The sequence below is a fragment of the Lepidochelys kempii genome, chromosome 9 (genome assembly GCF_965140285.1).
Source record: "Lepidochelys kempii isolate rLepKem1 chromosome 9, rLepKem1.hap1, whole genome shotgun sequence".
In the NCBI taxonomy this organism is placed as follows: Eukaryota; Metazoa; Chordata; order Testudines; family Cheloniidae; genus Lepidochelys; species Lepidochelys kempii.
In genome coordinates this window covers 426,827-443,571 of record NC_136388.1, presented here as the reverse complement: position 1 = coordinate 443,571, position 16,745 = coordinate 426,827, and the positions used below count along the sequence as shown (strand labels likewise).

Sequence of the window (16,745 nt, the reverse complement as noted above, 5' to 3'; positions counted from 1 at the left end):
AGTCGCTATTGGTGCCGGGGCGGAGCAATTCAAAAATTTGATTGCTCCAAATCCCTGCTAGCAATCTCCTCCACGCCATGAACCCCTGTCTTTGGCACCGACGGTACCCCAGTCAGACCAGGACATAGCCGAATAGGCACTCCTCGTGGATATGCACCTCTATTATCTAGTGAGGACTATGAAGAGGGTGATTCAGCTCTTTCTACCCCTCATCATTCCTCCCTGAAACCAGGATCCTCTCAGCAACAACCACCTATGCAAGGGTAAAGCTGGCAGGCACAACCATGGATGCCACCGCCTGTTATACCACCCAATTTGCCAAAATGGGACCCACGGTTAATCTAGAGAGCCCAGAATCTTAAACCCCCTAACCCACCAGCATCAAGGGCCACCGTGTCCTCTTCACCCACGAACCCACCGCCATCGGAGGCCCAGGAGGAAGAGGGGGCGGAGCCGGAAGAGGTTCGTGAAGACGACACAATACTATCCACCCATATTTCATCTTTGTCCCCAGATGAAACAATTATACCACTGTCTCGCACCAAAGGCGATGACTTCAAGTTCTTCCAGGACTTATTTAAAAGAATTGCAGAATCTATGAACGTCTCTTTAGCAGAGCAGCCAGAGACCCAGCACAAATTTACTGACATCTAGCAGTCATCCCCATCAGCAAAGATAGCTCTGCCCATCAACACTGCTATAATGGATCCTGCAAAGATAATATGGGAGACACCTGCCACTGTCCCACCCTCATGTAAGATGACACATTTTATTGAACAAATGCTGCAGGAGTCAAAGGAGCAATACAAAGCTAACATTGCAGAGGGCTCCTTAATTGCCAAAACAGCCCTGCAGGCCTCCCTTGATTCCGCTGACACAGCAGCTCGGTCTATTGCCACGTCCATGGTCATGTGTTGAGCATCATGGCTCCACCTCTCTGGATTTCCTAGGGAAGTACAAGCCACAGTTGAGGACCTGCCCTTAGAGGGACAAACACTATTCGCAGAAAGCACAGATGCATGTCTGCATACCTTAAAGGACTCAAGAACCACCTTGAAGACCGTAGGTATTTACGCACCCCCCCCCCCCCAACAAGAAAAAACAGGGCAGATTTTATACCCAAAGATTCCGTCCCACCCCGTACTCCCAACCTCAGAGATAATATGATGAACGCGGCAACCAGAAACAAGTGAGGTGTAGGCAGAACCAGGATCAACCTGTCACATCTCAAATCTTCAACATCCCATCAATCGTTTTGAAGTATTGGTCAAGGGCTTGAGACCTCAATCTTCTTCCATTCCAGATTATCAGATGACCTCCAGTCTCTTTGGAGACTGCCTGCTACCACACTACCCTGTCTGGGAGAACATCACTAGAGACAAATGGATGCTGGAAATTGTTCAGAAGTGTTACTCTATCCCATTTATCTTTACCCCACCCACCTTCCCTGTCCCTCTTCAGGGACCCCTCTCACGACACCTTGTTGAGCAGGAAATAAACCATCTCTTGCAACTAGGAGCTGTGGAAATAGTACACTTCAACACAGGGCAAGAGGGTTTCATTCCTGGTATTTTCTCAAACAGAAAAAGAATGGTGGCTCCCATTCTGGACTTACGCAAACTCAAAAAGTTTGTAAGGATGCAGCGCTTCAAAATGGTTACACTGGCAACCTTAATTCTGGCACTATAGAAAGGAGATTGGCTCTTGTCCCTCGATCTACAGGACGCCTACTTTCACATCACTATTCATCCAGCACACAGGCGATTTCTGCGCTTCACAGTAGGCCATCAACATTACCAATACAAAGTACTATCCTTCGGCTTGTCGACAGCCACAAGGGTATTCTCCAAAGTCTGAGCCATCGCCGCAGCTCACCTCCGGAAGGCTAGGGGAAATGATCTTCCCATACTTGGATGACTACCTCGTAAGAGCACCAACTTAGCAGACGGCAGTACAAGCTACACAAACCAATATAACCCTCTTCACCAACCCAGGGTTTCAAATAAACATCCAAAAGTCGACTTTGGTCCCTCTCCAGCAACTAGAGTTTATAGGGGCATATCTTGACTGCCTCTCAGCACAAGCGAGATTACCCCAACAGTGATTCCTCAAACTAACCAGGTTGATAACAATGATCACAGACAGTCCCCAAACGTTTGCCAGGGCCTGCCTACAACTCCTTGGCCATATGGCTTCTACAGCTTATGTATTCAAAGATGCCAGACTGCATATGAGATGCCTACAGGCCTGGCTCCGCACCTGCCATATACCGCACAAGCATTCCCACCACAAATGGCTCTCTATGCCCCGCAGAGTGAAGGACTCATTCAAATGGTGGATGCAACCACAAAACATCTGCTTGGGGGTCCCATTTAAACAAAAAGCTCCAACTATAACAATTACCACAGATGCCTCCCTCGGAGGATGGGGAGCCCATCTGGACAACACCGCCATCCAGGGACGCTGGTCCCCAGCAGAAACCAACCTACACATAAACGTTCTAGAGCTCCGAGTAGTCGGAAAAGCATGCGAACACTTCCTTCCGCTTATCCACAACAATACCATCAAAGTCCTCATGGACAACACAGCCAGCATGTTTTATATAAACTGACAGGGCGGAGCTCGATCACACCATCTCTGCATCAAGGCACTGCACCTATGGTGATGGTGCATATCCAGCAAGATAGACATATTTGCAGCTTACCTATCAGGACTTCAGAATACCATGGTAGACCATCTGAGCAGACATTTCTTACAAACCTGTGAGTGGGAGATGGGCTACCCAACCCCCGTGACCATATTCAACCAGTGGGGGTTCCCTACTATAGATTTATTCACAACAGCTCACGATATGAAATACCTCAATATTGCTCCTAAGTGGGGCTCAGGCGCCACTCACTGGGCGATGCTCTGCTCACAAAATGGGAAGCACTGCTAATGTACGTGTTCCGCCCGAATACTCTACTCTGCTGGGTGTTACGCAGAATCAGACACGACAAAGCCAGGGTCATACTCATTGCACCAACATGGCCCAGACAGATGTGATTCCCATACCTAACACAGATGGCAATGAAACCTCCTTGAACCCTTCCACAACTTCCTCACTTCCTGACACAGGCCACCAGCCACGTCATTCACCCCAACCTAGCGGTTTTCCATCTCAAGGCCTGGTTACTCCATGGCTAATGGGTCTGGATCAGGATTACTCTGAGGAGGTTAAAGACATTCTCTTGAATAGTCGCAAACTGAGCACATGCAAAACATACGCTCATAAGTGGGTACGTTTCTGCACCTGGTGCAAGGCTCACCATTTGTCTCCTCATTCTTCCCCAGAGTCCTGGACAATATACTGGGCCTTGAAAAGGCGGGCCTCTTCAGTAGTCCCATAAAGGTACACTTAGCATCGCTCATGGTAGGATGGATGGAACCACAATCTTTGCTCATCCAACAACTAAATGATTCTTAAAGGACATGACCAACATCTACCCTCCTCTAAAACATCCTGCTCCTATATGGGATCTTAACCTCGTGCTATGCACCCTTATGGGAAACTATTCGAACTCCTTGCAACTTCCTCATTGCTACATCTTTCTATGAAGGTCTCCTTCCTTATCGCAATCACTTCAGGAAGAAGAGTAGGGGAGCTAGGGGCCCTGATGGCACATCCGCCTTATACCACATTTCATAAAGACAAAATGATCCTAAGAGCCCACCCTAAATTTATACATAAAGTAGCCTCGTTTCATTTAAAGCAACCCATTTACTTACCTGTGTTTTTTCCGAAACCCCATGTTGACACCAGGGAGGCATCCCTTCATACTCTTGACGTCCGCAGAGCTCTGGCCTTCTACCTGGAAAGAACAAAGACATTTAGAAAATCGTGATCTCTTTCTGTCACAGAGCAATCAAAGGGTGAGGCAATCTCTAAACAAAGACGGACTAAGTGGATTTTTGGCTGCATCCACCTGTGCTATCAGAGCAACATTCCTGCTCCAGCTGGGATTCATACACACTCCACTGGAGCGCTATCCACATCAGTAGCATTTCTCAATAATTTCCCAATAATAAAGGACCTAGGGGTGACAGTGATCTGCAGTGGTAGATACGCTGGAGGGGAGGGATAGAATACAGAAAGACCTAGACAAATTGGAGGATTGGGCCAAAAGAAATCTGATGAGGTTCAATAAGGATAAGTGCAGGGTCCTGCACTTAGGACGGAAGAACCCAATGCACAGCTACAGACTAGGGACCGAATGGCTAGGCAGCAGTTCTGCGGAAAAGGACCTAGGGGTGACAGTGGACGAGAAGCTGGATATGAGTCAGCAGTGTGCCCTTGTTGCCAAGAAGACCAATGGCATTTTGGGATGTATAAGTAGGGGCATAGCGAGCAGATGGAGGGACGTGATCGTTCCCCTCTATTCGACATTGGTGAGGCCTCATCTGGAGTACTGTGTCCAGTTTTGGGCCCCACACTACAAGAAGGATGTGGATAAATTGGAGAGAGTCCAGCGAAGGGCAACAAAAATGATTAGGGGACTGGAACACATGAGTTATGAGGAGAGGCTGAGGGAGCTGGGATTGTTTAGCCTGCAGAAGAGAAGAATGAGGGGGGATTTGATAGCTGCTTTCAACTACCTGAAAGGGGGTTCCAAAGAGGATGGCTCTAGACTGTTCTCAATGGTAGCAGATGACAGAACGAGGAGTAATGGTCTCAAGTTGCAGTGTGGGAAGTTTAGATTGGATATTAGGAAAAACTTTTTCACTAAGAGGGTGGTGAAACACTGGAATGCGTTACCTAGGGAGGTGGTAGAATCTCCTTCCTTAGAGGTTTTTAAGGTGAGGCTTGACAAAGCCCTGGCTGGGATGATTTAACTGGGAATTGGTCCTGCTTTGAGCAGGGGGTTGGACTAGATGACCTTCTGGGGTCCCTTCCAACCCTGATATTCTATGATTCTATGATACCCATCGTAGATATTTGCAGGGCAGCTACCTGGGCCTCAGCCCCCACGTTTACCAAACACTATCCCCTGGAACAACACTCCTCTGCTGACACTCAGTTCGGACTCTCAGTGCTATCCACCATAAACAAAGATACTCGGAAGCTCCTTCCATCGAGGGATTCTGCTCCATAGTCACCTAATGTGAAGCACCCACAGGGAGACTCCTCGAAGAAGAAGAGAAGGTTATTCACCTTGTGCAGTAACTGAAGTTCTTCAAAATGGTTGTCCCTGTGGGTGCTCCACTACCCTCCCTCCTCCTCTCTACTTCAGAGTTTCACGCTGACTCTCTGGGGTAAAGAAGGAACCCAGGGATGGTTGGCTGTGCCTGCTAAGTAGCCGCTTGTAGCGGCCAACTGGGGCACTGCTATTACAAATCTCAGATTACAAGCGCAGGGTGCCAAGACACCTAAAGTGGAGCACCCATAGGGACAACCATCTCGAAGAATTTCAGTTACTGCACAAGGTGAGTAACCTTCTCTTAGTGATAGGTAACAGCGTGGATTTGTCAAGAACAAATCATGTCAAACCAACCTGTTAGCTTTCTTTGACAGGGTACCAATCCTTGTGGATGGGGGAAGCAGTAGACTTGGTATATCTTTACTTCAGTAAAGCTTTTGATACTGTCTCACATGACCTTCTCATAAACAAATGAGGGAAATGCAACCCAGATGGAGCTACTATAAGGGGGGTGCAAAACTAGTTGGAAAACCATTCCCAGAGATGAATTATCTTTGGTTCACAGACATTCTGGAAGGTCAGAATGAGTGGGGTCCTGCGAGGATCAGTTCTGGGTCCAGTTCTGTTCAATATTTTCATCGGTGATTTAGATAATGGCATACAGAGCACACTTACAAAGTTTGCGGACGATACCAAGCTGGGAGGGGTTGCTTTGGAGGATAGGATTAAACTTTAAAATGATCTGGACAAACTGGAGACATGGTCTGAAGTAAATAGGATGAAATTCAATCAGGACAAATGCAAAGTACTCCACTTAGGAAGGAACAATTAGTTGCACACATACAAAATGGGGAATGACTGCCTAGGAAGGAGAACTGCGGAAGGGGATCTGGCGGTCATAGTAAACCACAAGCTAAATAGGAGTCAGTGTGATGCTGTTGGAAAAAAAAAAACGAACATCATTCTGGGATGCATTAGGAGGAGTGGTGTAAGCAAGACACGAGAAGTAATTCTTCATCGACTGATTGCTCATATAAATTCCAGTTAGGTGTGCGTGTGCTGTATGCACAGTCATCGAAAAGTTTTTCCCCTAGCAGGAACCGTCGGGTCAGCTGTGGAGCGCCCTGGAGTGGCGCCTCCATGGCGCTCAATATATGACCCTGCCGACCCAGCGCCTTGTCAGTTCTTCCTTACCGCCAGTGATGGTCGTTGGAACTGTGGTGTCATGCTGTGCAAGGTCTCCACGTTTCCCTAGTTTTGATTCAGACTGTTTGTATTCTATAGTTAGTTAGTTCTTGGTGACTGTAGTTCTAGTTAGTTAGTTAGCTGTTGGGCTGAGGGGTTTACCCTCCACACTGACTGCATTCTCCTTTGGGGACTTACATGCCTAAGTCCCAGGGATTCAAGCCCTGCAAGTCCCGTAACAAGTCCATGCCAACGGTTAACCCTCATGATGCTTGTTGAAAGTGTCTGGGGGAAGCACATCAGTTAGAGAAGTGCAGGATTTGTAAGGGCTTTCATTCCCGAACCAAGAAGGAGCAGGACTTTAGATTGAAGCAGCTCTTTATGGAGTCAGCACTTAGACCTAACCTGCATCGGTGCAGCAGGACCTAGCACCGAGTTCATCAGTGTGCAGTGCCCCCTCAGCAGTGGCCGAAGTGGCACTGTGGAAGGAGTCTGGTCGAGACGCGTGGCACCATTGCTCCCCGGCACAGAAGATGGTGGGACTGGCACGGCACTGATCCCACTCACGGGCACAGAAGTGGCACCAGAAGCAAGGAAGGAGTGGTTCCCTGACTTCAGGACCCACCCCCTCGGAGCCAGCCAGTTGGGCGCGTCCCAGGGCGGAACCCCCAGTGCCGAAATTTTCGGAGCCTGCACCGTTGACTTCAGCCCTGCAAGGGGGACAGTTGAGTCCGGTGCAGTTGGACTCCCTGGGTCAGGTGGTGGAGGAGGCAGAACTGTCTTCCACCCCTGACACCTTTGAGGCTGCCAGAGACCTCATTGCTATGACGGCACCAAGCTCCCTGGTTCTTCACACTAAGCCTCCAATACCGCAACAGGCGGCACCATCCCGGGGAAAGCCGGTGATGATTTGTCCTTTGACTCAGCCCACGGAGTCCCGGCGCCACTCGGATTCCCAGCACCGCTTGGACTCATGTCGCCAGTCGCATTTGTGGCACAGGTCTGACTCGTGGCACCAATCCAGATCCCACTGGTGATCCACTCGCAACACAGATTGCGTTCGCGCAGTCAGTCCCAATCTTGGCACCGCCCCATCGCACCGATCTGGCTCCCTGCTCAGACTTCGCTGGCAGGACCACTCCAGATCGCAGTACCGATCTAGGTTGCGGCACCGCTCCTCAGCTTCAAGGCACCGCTCCCTGGCTCAGCTGTGCTAGGCCCTGCCATTGCCATCATGGTCTCGGTCCCCATCTTTGGACTTGGAGGTGGGTTCAAAATATGTGCAGCAAGCCTGTCAAGGTTCCTCCCCCACTCTGAACTCTAGGGTACAGATGTGGGGACCTGCATGAAAACCTCCTAAGCTTACTTTTACCAGCTTAGGTTAAAACTTCCCCAAGGTACAAATTAATTTTATCCTTTGTCCCTGGATCTCCACTGCCACCACCAAACTCTAATTGGGTTTACTGGGAAACGTAGTTTGGACACATCTTTCCCCCCAAAATCCTCCCAATCCTTGCACCCCACTTCCTGGGAAAGGTTTGGTAAAAATCCTCACCAATTTGCATAGGTGACCACAGACCCAAACCCTTGGATCTGAGAACAATGAAAAAGCATTCAGTTTTCTTACAAGAAGACTTTTAATAGAAGTAAAGAAATCCCCTCTGTAAAAATCAGGATGGTAGATACCTTACAGGGTAATTAGATTCAAAACATAGAGAATCCCTCTAGGCAAAACCTTAAGTTACAAAAAAGACACACAGACGGGAATAGTCATTCTATTCAGCATAGTTCCTTTCTCAGCCATTTAAAGAAATCATAATCTAACACATACCTAGCTAGGTTACTTACTAAAATTCTAAGACTCCATTCCTGGTCTATCCCCGGCAAAAGCAGCATACAGACAGACCCAGACCCTTTGTTTCTCTCCCTCCTCCCAGCTTTTGAAAGTATCTTGTCTCCTCATTGGTCATTTTGGTCAGGTGCCAGCGAGGTTACCTTTAGCTTCTTAACCCTTTACAGGTGAGAGCATTTTTCCTCTTGCCAGGAGGGATTTTAAAGGGGTTTACCCTTCCCTTTATATTTATGACAAGGCCTGACATGGGTGCAGGGCCATGGCCTGTGCAGTGACACGGGCCACCGCAGTGGCCTTTTTGGGTTCCTTGGGCGTACTACCAGGGTTAGGGTGCTTAATGCAAGATTTCACGCTCCGTGGCATCCGAACCTAGGGTGCTGGAGGCAGCGGCCATTCATCCTACGCCTAGGGGTGCAGAGGAGTCAACAGTCAGTCCCACTCCTGTTCCTGAGCCAATCCCTGGATTGGCCGGTATGGAGCTTGAGGTGGGGCAGAAGGTCCTTGAGGACCAAGAGGGTCTGGAGGATCCAGGTCCCCCAGTAGCATCCTCATCGTCCTCCCCGGACGAGGAGATGGCGGGCACCTCTATTTCGGGACCGCCCCCTATAGATAGTCATGCCCACCAGGAACTCCTGCGCTGGGTGGCACGCAATATGAACCTGCAGGCCGAGGCGGTGGTAGTGTTGGAGGAGCCTCTGGTGGACATCCTGGCACCAGAAGGACCTTCCAGGGTTGCTCTACCACTCATCAAAATTATTCAAGCCAATGTAAAGACCATTTGGCAGACCCTCGTCTCTGTCCCTCCCACTGCTAAGGGTGTGTAGAGGAAGTATTTGGATCCCTCCAAGGGGTTCGACTACCTGTTTACTCACCCACAGCCTTGCTCATTGGTAGTGTTGGCAGTAAATCAGTAAGAGAGGCAGGGATAGCAAGCCCCAGCACTCAAATCTAAGGACGCCAAGTGCCTGGATTTATTCAGACGCAAAGTATACTCTATGTGGGGCTTGCAACTCAGGATTGCCAACCAGCAGGCAATCCTGAGCAGGTACAGTTTTAACTGCTAGAACTCAATGCTGAAGTTTAGGGAGCTGGTACCAGCGGAGTCTAGGGAGGAGTTTGGGGCAATTGTTGAGGAGGGCAAGGCAATGGCATGGACCTCTTTACAGGCCTCATTGGACGCTGTGGACTTGGCAGCTTGCACCTTGTCCTCAGGAATAGTTATGAGGTGTAGCTCATGGCTGCAGGCCTCGGGGCTCCCATCTGAGGTTCAAACTAAACTATGCAGGACCTACCCTTTGACAGGGTAGGTCTGCTTGCTGAACAGACTGAATCCAGGCTGCATAGCCTCAGACTCTAGGACAACAATGAAATCTTTGGGTATCCATACCCCAGCAACCCAACGAAAGCTCTTTAAGCCCCAACTGCTGCAAGAGCGGTCTTATTCTCCTCGGCCGAGGCAGGATTTCTACAGGCGCAGGGGTAAGAATGGCAGGCGCAAGCCCTCCCACCCCTCTGTCAGGAAGGGGACATGGTCTGACTAAGCCTTCATTGGGCTCAAAACAGACATTTTGAAGGTATGCCTGAGGACGGAGCACCAGTCTCAACGCTGGATTCTTCCCTGTGTTTTTTGAACCGTCTATCCCACTTCTACCGTGTTTGGTCACAAATAACATCGGACCGCTGGGTTCTTCGCATGGTAGAAGTGGGATATTCTCTCCAATTCTGCTCCTACTCTCCCTTCAACTCCCCTTCCCCATCCCTCATCAGGGACCCTTCTCACAAACAACTCCTTATCCAGGAGGTGCAGGCGCTTCTCACTGTAGGAACGGTGGAGGAGGTTTCTCAGGAGTTCGGGGCAGGGTGTTTTATTCCCGCTATTTTCTAATCCCTAAAGCCAGGGAGGGTTTCAGACCCATTCTAGACCTGCGAGGACTCAACAAGTTCATGGTAAAGATGAAATTCCACATGGTCTCCCTCAGTACAATGATCCCTTCTCTGGATCCGGGAGACTGGTTTGCCACCCTCATTATGAAAGATGCATACGTCCACAGAGCTATTTGGCTGGCACATCAACACTTTTTAAGGTTCGTGATGAACCAAAAACATTATCAGTTCATGGTCCTCCCCCTTCAGCCTGTTGACAGCCTCACGAGTTTTCACCAAGTGCATGTTGGTAGTAGAAGCCTTCCTCCAAAGGAGGCAGGTGTAGGTATACCCTTACCTTGACGACTGGCTGCTCAGGGGGTGCACCAGAGAGCAGGTGGAGTTGCAGGGTCCATCTGGTCATATCCATGTTCGACAGACTGGGTCTCCTCCTCAACATGAATAAGTCAACGTTGTCACCGATCCAGAGGATAGAGTTTATCAGGGCAGTGTTGTATTCAATTCAGGCAAGAGCAAGTCTGCTGGTGTCCTGATTCCAAGCCATGACAAGCATCATTCGAAGCCTGAGGAAGTACCCAACCACTACAGTGAGGAGTTGTCAGAGTCTCCTGGGTCACATGGCAGCCTGCACATACGTGGTCTGGCATGCCAGGTTGATCCTCAGGCCTCTGCAGTCGTGGCTTGCTTTGACATACCGCCTGAGGCACGATAGCCTGAACCTAGTGGTCACGATTCTGCAACAGGTGCTAGAGTCACTCCAGTGGTGGCTCGATGCTCGAATAGTCTGCCGAGGAGTCCCCTTCAACAGTCCTCAGCTTTTCTTGTCTCTAGCTAGAGATGCGTCAACTCTAGGTTGGGGTGCACATTTGGGAGATCTCCAAAAGCAGGACCTCTGGTCACAGGACAAGCTCTCTCTCCATATCAATATCAAGGAGCTGAGAGCTGTGCATCTCGTATGCCAGGCCTTTCAGACTCAACTGCAAGACCAGTACATGACAGTCATGATGGACAACACCACTGCAATGTTTTACAGCAAAAAGCAGAGTGGAACCTGTTCCTTAACCCACTGTTAGGAGGCTCTCAGACTCTGGGAATTCCATATAGCCCACTCGATTCACCTGGAAGCATCATATCTGCCTGGAGTCCAGAACGTACAGATGGACCGCCTGAGCAGGTCTTTCCACAACCACAAGTGGTCCATCCGGCCGGTTGTCTTCCAGAGGTTGGGTTTTCGTTCAAAGTGTTAGCCACCCGGAGCAACAGGAAGTGCCCAGTGTTTTGCTCCTTCCAGGAAAGCAGCCCGGGCTCAATCACAGAATCACAGAATATCAGGGTTGGAAGGGACCTCAGGAGGTCATCTTGTCTAACCCCCCTGCTCAAAGCAGGACCAATCCCTAATTTTTGCCCTGATCCCTAAATGGCCCCCTCAAGGATTGAACTCAACCCTGGGTTTAGCAGGCCAATGCTCAAACCACAGAGCTATGCCTCCCCCCCAGTCACAGACATGTTCCTGCTACCCTGGGGAGGCCGTCTGCTCTATGCTTTTCCTCCGATCCCTCGCAAGGCCCTACTCAGGGTTCGCAGGGAGGGGGCAGAGATAATTATGGTGGCACCAGCGTGGCCTTGGCAACACAGGTTCACCACATTCCTGCATCTGTCAGTGAAGATGCCGATGAAGTTTCCACTCCTCCCTGACCTGATCACTCAGGACTATTGTCATCTTCATCACCCAGACCTCCGGTCCATCCACCTCATGGCCTGGAAGCCTAATGGCTGAACCTCATGGAACTGCTGTGCTCGGAGCAGGTGAGGGAGGTCTTACTCAGCAGCAGAAAGCCCTCCACGAGGGCCACATATCTGGCAAATTGGAAGAGATTCACCTGCTGGTGTGACCAGCATTTTACACCCCCACTTCAGGCAAAGTTACCTCTTATTCTGGAGTACCTTCTGCACCTGAAACAGCAAGGTCTGGCAGTGTCATCCATAAAGGTACACCTAGCTGCTATCTCAGCTTTCCACCCCAGAATCTTGGGGTGCTCCGTTTTTGCCGTTTTTTGGACCAGCTACATCCCCAGATTAGGCAGCCTGTTCCTATATGGGACCTTAATTTGGTCCTCTCCAAATTAATGGGGCCCCCATTCAAGCCACTGCTGTTTGCTCCCTCCTCTACCTGTCATGGAAGGTAGCCTTCTTAGTGGGCATTACATCAGCAAGAAGAGTGTCTGAATTGAAGGCCCTTACCTCAGACCCACCTTACATAGTTTTCCAAAAGACAAGCTGCAGCTGAGACCTCACCCAGCCTTTCTGCCTAAAGTGGTGTCTCATTTTCATACCAGCCAAGACATATTCCTAACCATTTTGTATCCAAAGCCACATACCAGTAGCTGTGAGCAGAGGCTACACTCCTTGGATGTTTGGCGAGTGTTGGTCTTCTATATCGAACGCACCAAGCTGTTCAGGAAATCGAATCAGCTGTTTTTTGCGGTAGCGGACTGGATGAAAGGACTACTGGTCTCATCTCAAGGAATATCTTACTGGATCACGTCCTGTATCCCCACGTGCTATAAGCTGGCCAAGATACCATCCCCGGCACTTACGGCACACTCCAAGGGCACACGCCTCATCAGCAGCATTCTGGCCCATGTCCCAATCCAAGAAATTTTGCAGGGCAGCAAGTTGGTCCTCGGTACATACGTTCACCTGTCATTATGCCATCATCTAGCATTCTAGAGATAATGCAGCCTTCAGCAGAGTGGTGCTCCAATCTGCGATTCCATAACTCCGAGCCAATCTCCTAGGTAAGGCTTGGGAGTCACCTAATTGGAATCGATATGAGCAATCACTCAAAGAAGAAAAAATGTTTACTCACCTTCTTGTAACTGTTGTTCTTCGAAATGTGTTGCTTATATCCATCCCAAACCCATCTGCCTTTCCCGCTGTCAGAGTATCTGACAAGAAGGAACTGAGGAGGTGCTGAGGCAGCAGGGTCATATCTTGAGCTCCATGGAGGCACCTCTCCAGGGGACTTCACAGCCAAGCCGACGGGTGCTGCTAGGAGAAAAACTTTACAACAAGTGTGCATGCAGCGTGCACACATGTAATTGGAATGGATATGAGCAACGTTTCTTGAAGAACAACAGTTACGAGAAGGTGAGTAACTGTTTTTTCCGCTCTACTCCGCGCTGATTAGGCCTTAACTGGAGTATTGTGTCCAGTTCTGGGCGCCACGTTTCAGGAAGGTTGTGGACAAATTGGAGAAAGTCCAGAGAAGAGTGACTAAAACTATTAAAGGTCTAGTAAACAGGGTCTATGAGGGAAGATTGAAAAAATTGGGTTTGTTTAGTCTGGAGAAGAGAAGACTGAGAGGGGAAATGATAACAGTTTTCAAGTACATAAAAGCTGGTTACAAGGAGGAGGGAGAAAAATTGTTGTTCTTAATCTCTGAAGATAGTACAAGAAGAAATGGGCTTAAATTGCATCAAGGGCCGATTAGGTTGCACATTAGGAAAAACTTCCTACCTGTCAGAGTAGTTAAGCATTGGAATAAATTGCCTAAGGAAGTTGTGGCATCTCCGTCATTGGGTATTTTTAAGAGCAGGTTGGACAAACACCTGTCAGGGATGGTCTAGATTATACTTAGTCCTGCCTTGAGTGCAGGGGACTGGATTAGATGACCAATCGAGGTCCCTTCCAGGTCTGTGATTCTATCTTGGAGTCCTTGTGGATAGTTCTTGTAGTAGGAAGAGAGCCTGAGACATAAAACCTTGTGTCAGAGGCCTGGTGTGAGGCAGAACCTGCTTACAGAGATTGGCAAGAACAGGGCTGATATTGCAGAAATACACATTTCTGGGAGGTGCTAGTGCTCCCGCAGACACATCCCGATGTCAAGTGGTACCAGAGCATCCCAATATCAAGGATGGTACAGGGCATTCCCCAAGGATGGCAGGAGCAGACTCACCCTTCTGGAGGATAAGGTCAGGATGACAGTACGTAATAGAGATGTTTTGATCAAACGAGCATGCACAAGATGATGGGTGATAACTGACTATGTCAAAGGGGCAGTACTAACTTGTTTGTATCGTGTTATAAGGATGTATCTCAGAGGGAGTATCTTTATCTTTTTTCTTAGTGAGGAACGGAAATTCCCACCGTTCACTGAGCTCGTCCATTGTTATGAGCATACATGTATTAGTGGTCTGGTAGAGTCTGCGGGATACTAATACCATGATTTGTCAACAGTAAACATGGCTGAGTGCCTTCGTTCCTTAACGGATCTTGTGGTCATTGGGTGGTTTGCTCAAGCTCTGCCATGCCAGCTGTCTGTGCAGGACTGCGGCGGCACACAGAGGGAACACACACACGCAGCCAAATATCTATCAACATCAAACCGTAGTTCTCTGAAAACATTCACTCATTGTGTGGTGGCAGTCAAAAAAGTGAACAGAACTTTGGGAGTCATTAAGAAAGGGATAGATAATAAGATAAAAAAAATCTTATTGCCTCCATATAAATTCATAGTATGCCCACATCTTTAATACTGAGTGCAGATGTGGTCACCTCATCTCAAAAAAGATATATTGGAATTGGAAAAGGTTCAGAAAAGGGCAACAAAAATTATTGGGGTAGGGAACACCTACCATATAAGGAGAGATTATGGAGACAGGGACTTTTCAGCTTGGAAAAGAGACCACTAACGGGGGATATGATGGAGATCTATAAAATCATGACTGGTGTGGAGAAATTAAATAAGGAAGTGTTATTTACTCCCTCTCATAACACAAGAGCTAGGGGTCACCATATCAATGATCACCAGTGATCAATGGCTCCATGTCTAGTTGGCAGCCGGTGTCAAGTGGAGTGCCCCAGGGGTCGGTCCAGGGGCCTGTTTTGTTCAATATCTTCATAAGTGATCTGGAGGATGGTGTGGCTTGCACTCTCAGCAAATTTGCGGATGATACTAAACTGGGAGGAGTGGTAGATACGCTGGAGGGCAGGGATAGGATACAGAGGGACCTAGACAAATTGGAGGATTGGGCCAAAAGAAATCTGATGAGGTTCAGTAAGGATAAGTGCAGGGTCCTGCACTTAGGACGGAAGAACCCACTGCACAGCTACAGACTAGAGACCGAATGGCTAGGCAGCAGTTCTGCGGAAAAGGACCTAGGGGTGACAGTGGACGAGAAGCTGGATATGAGTCAGCAGTGTGCCCTTGTTGCCAAGAAGGCCAATGGCATTTTGGGGTGTATAAGTATAGCGATATATAGCGAGCAGATGGAGGGACGTGATTGTCCCCCTCTATTCGACATTGGTGAGGCCTCATCTGGAGTACTGTGTCCAGTTTTGGGCCCCACACTACAAGAAGGATGTGGATAAATTGGAAAGAGTCCAGCGAAGGGCAACAAAAATGATTAGGGGTCTGGAGCACATGAGTTATGAGGAGAGGCGGAGGGAACTGGGATTGTTTAGTCTGCAGAAGAGAAGAATGAGGGGGGATTTGATAGCTGCTTTCAACTACCTGAGAGGTGGTTCCGGAGAGGATGGTTCTAGACTATTCTTAGTGGTAGAAGAGGACAGGACAAGGAGTAATGGTCTCAAGTTGCAGTGGGGGAGGTTTAGGTTGGATATTAGGAAAAACTTTTTCACTAGGAGGGTGGTGAAATACTGGAATGCGTTGCCTAGGGAGGTGGTAGAATCTCCTTCCTTAGAAGTTTTTAAGGTCAGGCTTGACAAAGCCCTGGCTGGGATGATTTAATTGGGGATTGGTCCTGCTTTTGAGCAGGGGGTTGGACTAGATGACCTCCTGAGGTCCCGTCCAACCCTGATATTCTATGATTCTGTGATTCTATTATATGAAATTAATAGGCAGGTTTAAAACAAACGAAAGGAAGTATTTTTTTCATACAATGCACAGGTCCTTGCTAGAGGATGTTGTGAAGGCCAAGACTATAACAGGGTTGAAAAAAGAAGTAGAGCAATTCATGGAGGATAGGTCCATCAATGGCTATTAGGCAGGATGGGCAGGGATGGTGTTCCGAGCCTCTGTTCGCCAGAAGCTGGGAACGGGCAATGGGATGGATCACTTGATGATTACCTGTTCTCTTCATTCCCTCTGGGGCATCTGGTATTGGCTGCCATCAGAAGACAGGGTAGTGTGCTAGATGGACCTTTTTTCCGACACAGTATGGCCGTCCTTATGATCTCTGTACAGGGATAGTATATAGCTCTAACTCTCTTAGGATAGTGACTTTTCTAGTATATAACTAGAACATAGCCCCTTCCATCTCTAATTAGAAACAAATTTAACTTCCCTATTCTAAAGGGAACTTAAGAAGGAAATCTTAACCATGAGTCTGTTATATAAGAAAATTGAATTAAAATTGGCAGTAACAACTTCAGCTTTATAAAAACCCTCTATACCTTTTGCTACAATTTCATTGGTGTTTCTTCACTTTCTTAATGATGGGAAATGTTTAATCATCTCCGTATAGCTTACAGTGCTGTAGAAATCTCATCTACTGGGAAAAGTTCTAATTATTTTAACAGATATTACAGAATATCTAGTCTTAATAATAAAAGAGTTGCAGGTACTGTGTAAAATGTAAGAACACTTGGTTAAACTTTAGGACTAATTTGTTCTTTTTTTCCAA

General features: G+C 48.3%; 1 protein-coding gene across 39 annotated transcripts in view; it reads left to right on the top strand.

The window, feature by feature from the left end:
• The window catches only part of DLG1 (discs large MAGUK scaffold protein 1), a 441,560-nt gene that overhangs the window by 180,367 nt on the left and 244,448 nt on the right, over window positions 1-16,745 (top strand). The window lies entirely within an intron of this gene.